This window comes from Ranitomeya imitator, chromosome 7 (assembly GCF_032444005.1).
Source record: "Ranitomeya imitator isolate aRanImi1 chromosome 7, aRanImi1.pri, whole genome shotgun sequence".
Lineage (NCBI taxonomy): Eukaryota > Metazoa > Chordata > Amphibia > Anura > Dendrobatidae > Ranitomeya > Ranitomeya imitator.
In genome coordinates, this window is record NC_091288.1 from 15929177 (window position 1) to 15935764 (window position 6588).

The following is a 6588-nucleotide window of genomic DNA, read 5'->3' on the forward strand; positions in this document are numbered from 1 at the left end:
ATCTATCTATCTATCTATCTATCTATATAATATCTATCTATTATCTATCTATTATCTATCTATTATCCATCTATCTATCTATCTATCTATCTATCATCTATCTATATATCTATCTGTCAAAATTGGAACAGCATCACGTATTACCGCAGTTGTCGTGCAGCACTTTCCCAACCAATGTTCAAATGGCTTCCAATAATAGAGATAAAAAAAGGAAAACAGCACAAAAATTAAAGAAAAACGGGCTTTAATGCCTGAATGGCGTGGCATCGTTTCGGAAAGGATACCATATCCGAAACGTTGCCACGCCGTTCAGGCATTAAAGCCCGTTTTTCTTTAATTTTTGTGCTGTTTTCCTTTTTTTTATATCTATCTATCTATCTATCTATCTATTATCTATCATCTATTATTATTATTATTATTATTATTATTATTTATTGTTATAGCGCCATTTATTCCATGGCGCTTTACATGTGAGGAGGGGTATACATAATAAAACAAGTACAATAATCTTAAACAATACAAGTCATGACTGGTCCAGGAGGAGAGAGGACTCTGCCCGCGAGGGCTCACAATCTACAAGGGATAGGTGAGGATACAGTAGGTGAGGGTAGAGCTGGTCATGCAGCGGTTTGGTCGATCAGTGGTTACTGCAGGTTACTGTAGGCTTGTCGGAAGAGGTGGGTCTTCAGGTTCTTTTTGAAGGTTTCGATGGTAAGCGAGAGTCTGATGTGTTGGGGTAGAGGGTTCCAGAGTAGGGGTGATACGCGAGAGAAATCTTGTATAAGATTGTGGGAAGAGGAGATAAGAGGGGAGTAGAGATGGAGATCTTGAGAGGATCGGAGGTTGCGTGTAGGTAAGTACCGGGAGACGAGGTCACAGATGTATGGAGGAGACAGGTTGTGGATGGCTTTGTACGCCATGGTTAGGGTTTTGTACTGGAGTCTCTGGCCATGGGGAGCCAGTGAAGGGATTGACAGAGGGGAGAGGCCGGGGAATAGTGGGGGGACAGGTGGATTAGTCGGGCAGCAGAGTTTAGAATAGATTGGAGGGGTGCGAGAGTGTTAGAGGGGAGGCCACAGAGCAGGAGGTTGCAGTAGTCAAGGCGAGAGATGATGAGGGCATGGACTAGGGTTTTTGCAGATTCATGGTTGAGGAATGAACGGATTCGTGAAATATTTTTGAGTTGAAAGTGGCAGGAAGTGGAAAGGGCTTGGATGTGTGGTTTGAAGGAGAGATCAGCGTCAAGGATTACCCCGAGGCAGCGAGCTTGTGGGACTGGGGAGAGTGGGCAGCCATTTACTGTAATGGATAGGTTCGTTGGGGGGGTCGCGTGAGATGGGGGAAAGACGATGAATTCTGTTTTGTCCATGTTAAGTTTTAGAAATCTAGCGGAGAAGAAGGATGAAATAGCAGACAGACATTGAGGGATTCTGGTTAGAAGGGAGGTGATATCTGGTCCAGAGATGTAGATCTGTGTGTCATCAGCATAGAGATGATACTGAAAGCCATGAGATTCTATGAGCTGTCCCAGGCCAAAGGTGTAAATGGAGAAGAGCAGGGGCCCTAGGACTGAACCTTGTGGGACTCCGACAGATAGAGGGCGAGGTGAGGAGGTGATGTGTGAGTGGGAGACGCTGAATGTCCGGTCTGTTAGGTATGATGAGATCCAGGATAGGGCCAAGTCTGTGATGCCAAGGGATGAGAGGGTCTGTAATAATAGGGAATGGTCCACTGTGTCAAAGGCAGCCGACAGGTCGAGGAGGAGGAGGATAGAGTAGTGTCGCTTGCTCTTGGCGGTTAAGAGGTCATTGGTGACTTTAGTTAGGGCAGTTTCAGTGGAGTGGTGTGACTTGAAGCCAGATTGTAGGCGGTCAAAGAGGGAGCAAGAAGAGAGATGGGAGGACAGTTCAAGGTAAATGTGTTGTTCCAGTAGTTTTGAGGCATAGGGGAGAAGTGATATAGGGCGATAGCTAGATACAGAGGATGGGTCAAGAGAGGGCTTTTTGAGGATAGGTGTGATGGAGGCATGTTTAAAGCTTGAGGGGAAAACACCAGTTGTTAGTGATAGGTTGAAGAGATGGGTTAGGGTTGGGATGAAGACTGTGGTGAGGTTTGGGATGAGGTGGGATGGGAGTGGGTCAAGTGCACAGGTGGTGAGATGCGATCTTGAGAGTAGAGTGGAGAGTAGATCTTCTGTAATGGTGGAGAAGTTGGTTTTGGAGGTGGAGGGCTGGGAAATCGGGAGGAAGGGCATTGGGGGTTGTTGACCAAAACTGTCTCTAATGCTATCAATCTTCTGCTTGAAAAATGAGGCAAAGTCTTCAGCGGAGATAAGTGGGGAGGGAGGAGGTGCTGGGGGACGGAGGAGAGAATTGAAGGTGTTGAATAACTGTTTAGGGTTGTGAGAGAGAGAGGATATGAGAGATGAGAAGTAGGTTTGTTTAGCTGTGGCGAGTGTGGTCTTGAAAGTAGTGAGGGACTGTTTGAATGCGATGAAGTGCTCGTTGGAGTGGGATCTTTTCCATCTGCGCTCAGCAGCCCTGGAAGCTCGCCTCAGTTCTTTGGTCAGGCTATCTATCTATCTATCTATCTATCTATCTATCTATCTATCTATCTATCTATCTATCTATCATCTATCTATCTATCTATCATCTATCTATCTATTATCTATCATCTATCTATCTATATCTATCTATCTATCATCTATCTATCTATCTATCTATCTTCTATTATCTATCTAATTATTATCTGTCTATCTAAATAGAAAAGACAAATAGCAGCACAAACTTGAGCAGATTTTGGGTGCAATACTTCCTGAAAAATGCAGTAAGGCTACTTTCACACTAGCGTCGTGTGACGGACGCTGCAGTGCGTCGTTTTAGAGAAAAAACGCATCCTGCACAGTTGCCCGAAGGATGCGTTTTTTCTCCATAGACTTGCATTAGCGACGCATTGCCACAGGTCGCATCCGTCGTGTTTTTGGCGGCCGCTTCGCACAAAAAACGTTCCGTGTAACTTTTTTGTGCATCGGGTCTGTCATTTTCGACCGCGCATGCGCGGCCGAAACTCCTCCCCCTCCTCCCCGGAACTCACAATGGGCAGCGGATGCGTTGTAAAACGGCATCTGCTGCCCACGTTGTGCTAATCAATCACACTGTCTGTCAGTACGTCGGGTCGACGGTTTACGATGGCCCGTACCGACGGACTAGTGTGAACGTAGCCTTAGTAGCTGTTTTGTACAGCTGACATGTGCGCGCAATAGCGGCGGGTGGAATCGCAATCCACCTGCCGCTATTAACTAGTTAAATGCCGCTGTCAAACGCTGACAGCGGCATTTAACTACCGCTTCCGGCCATCGGGCCGGAAATGCGCGCATCGCCGACCCCCGTCACATGATCGGGGGTCAGCGATGCGTCGGCATGACAACCTGAGGTCTCCTTGAGACCTCTATGGTTGTTGATGCCAGCTTGCTGTGAGTGCCACCCTGTGATCGGCGCACATAGCACACCTGCAATTCAGCTACATAGGAGCGATCTGATGATCGCTGATATGTAGCAGAGCCGATCAGGCTATGCCAGCTTCTAGTCTCCCATGGAGGCTATTGAAGCATGGCAAAAGTTAAAAAAAAAAGTTTTAAAAATATGAAAAAAATAAAAAAATATAAAAGTTTAAATCTCCCCCCTTTCGCCCCATTCAAAATAAAACAATTAAAAAAAATCAAACATACACATATTTGGTATCGCCGTGTTCAGAATCGCCCGATCTATCAATTAAAAAAAAGGATTAACCTAATCGCTAAACGGCGTAGCGAGAATAAAATTAAAAACGCCAGAATTAAGTTTTTTTGGTCGCCACAACATTGCATTCAAATGCAATAACGGGCAATCAAAAGAACGTATCTGCACAAAAGTGGTATCATTTAAAACGTCAGCTCGGTGCGCAAAAAATAATCCTTCACCTGATCCAAGATCCCAAAAAATGGAAACGCTACCGGTATCAGAAAATGGTGCAATTTTTTTTTTTTTTTAGCAAAGTTTGGAATTTTTTTTACCACTTAGATAAAAAATAACCTAGACATGTTAGATGTCTATGAACTCGCAATGACGTACAGAATCACAATGGCAGGTCAGTTTTAGCATTTAGTGAACCTAGCAAAAAAAGCCAAACAAAAAACAAGTGTGGGATTGCATTTTTTTTGCAATTTCACCACACTTGGAATTTTTCCCCCGTTTTCTAGTACAAGACATGCTAAAACCAATGTTGTCATTCAAAAGTACAACTCGTCCCGCAAAAAAATAAGCCCTCACATGGCCAAATTGACAGAAAAATAAAAAAGTTATGCCTCTGGGAAGGAGGGGAGTGAAAAACGAAAACGCAAAAACGAAAAAGGGCTGAGTCTTGAAGGGGTTAAGAGGTCAATTTCAATATGAGCCAAAGGGACTTTTGGGCCCCACCTAGGTCCCAGGGGCCTGGGTGCAGCTTCATCTCCTGCTCACACTATAGCTGCTGACTTGTCATTTTTCAACAGCTGGAGAGCCACAGCTTGCTGATGAACTGGATCAGGCAATCTTCTGTGACATATATTACCTGCACTGATACATTGTAACAGACAGGAAGACAATTAAGTTTATGCCTCATGTGATTGCATCATGCTGTACAGAAATGTTAAAGCTTGGACGCCACGTGGACATCAAATCACGAGGGGATCATTCGTAAATTCACAAATATTCAGGATTATTATGTAAAACTTCACGTTCTGCCATGGGGTTGTCCTCGGTAGGGATCAGATGATCACCCAGAATATAATGTACTTCTGTATTCCCCCGTAATGAGCTGGCTTCATTTTGCCTGCAGACCCTGGCGGACCTCCCTCTATGATGGACCAATATCCTAATCGGGTACATGGAATGAGGTTGTACGTGAAATGAGTCTCACAACATGACAACAATTTTGTCCGGCTCATTTTTGGGGTTTTGTGTGAAATGATGCCTTTAATTCTCTCGTTTTTTTTAATGTTATTCCAATACACAAAAAGGAAATAAACGTGTATAACCATACCTCCGAACTTTTGAAGAAGGCAAAGAGGGACAAAGGTAGTGGCAAATTTTAGGTCACGCCCTGACCACACCCATTTCACAACTAGTCCCACCCATATCCAAACACCAACCACACCTATTTAGTACTGCTGATCACACTGTTTCATAAACAATAATTATATAAACAGAAAAAAATATGGCCACGCAGTGCTCCATACTGTATAATGACCCCACATGATGCTCAATACTGTATAATGGCCACACAGTGCTCCATACTGTATAATGGCCACACATGATGCTCCGTACTCTATAATTGCCCCACATGATGCTCCATACCGTATAATGGCCACACAGTGCTCCATAGTGTACAATGGCCCCACATGATGCTCCATACCGTATAATGGCCACACAGTGCTCCATAGTGTACAATGGCCACACATGATGCTCAATACTGTATAATGGCCACACAGTGCTCCATACTGTATAATGGCCCCACAGTGCTCCATACTGTATAATGGCCACACATGATGCTCAATACTGTATAATGGCCACACAGTGCTCCATGCTGTATAATGACCGCACGTGATGCTCCATACTGTATAATGGCCACACATGATGCTCCATACTGTATAATGGCCCCACATGATGCTCCATACTGTATAGTGGCCACAGATGACGATGCCAGTGTACAGTCAGGGCTGTAGATGTATCCCAGCAGCTTACAATGCAGGCAAAGATTTCACCACCTGTCGCTGTCTATACTGCTGCCTCACAGATCCTGCACATTGCAATGTAGCCCAGCTCTGCGAACTCTGCATGCACTCTGACAACACCACTATCTACTGGCTCCACTCCATAACTGCTGTAGTATATAGAGGATACATATATATATATATATATATATATATATACTGTGCATATGACTAACTGTATTGCTCTAACTGCTGCCACTACTCCTGGTTATAATGTCTTGTACTGTAAGCACAGCAGGGCCAGCTGCATGACACACACACACACACATATACCTCAGAATGTCCTCTCTCCCTCTCTGAACTACCGCCCCGAAAGAAGATACGGAGGGGGCGTGACCTAACCAGAGGAATCTATGGAGGGCGTGGCCTAATACAAGGGGCATGTCGGATGCTTCTGCGTGGAGTCCCGTGCGGGACTGCGGGGCACAGCCTCAAAATCGGGACAGTCCCACAGTATGAGGGACGGTTGGGAGCCATGGTATAACAAAATATGTGTAATTGCAGTAATGTTCTAGAGGAAATACTTCATGTTTTGGAATAATTTCAAGGGTGCCAACACTTTCGTCCGCACTGTATATACAGCTGTCGAAGCTGTTGAGACCCACAGCCAGTCCCTGCATCGAGGTCTATGCTCAGACGTTTGAATTTGACCTCAGTATTGACACCCCCAGAGTAACAAACCATGCATTTGCCATGTTGGGGGTCACATTTTGCCATCCGGTTGGCACTGGTGGTCTCCGCTATGTCATATGGCGTTTTATGTATTACACCATATTTGACCCTTGGCATTACATAATATA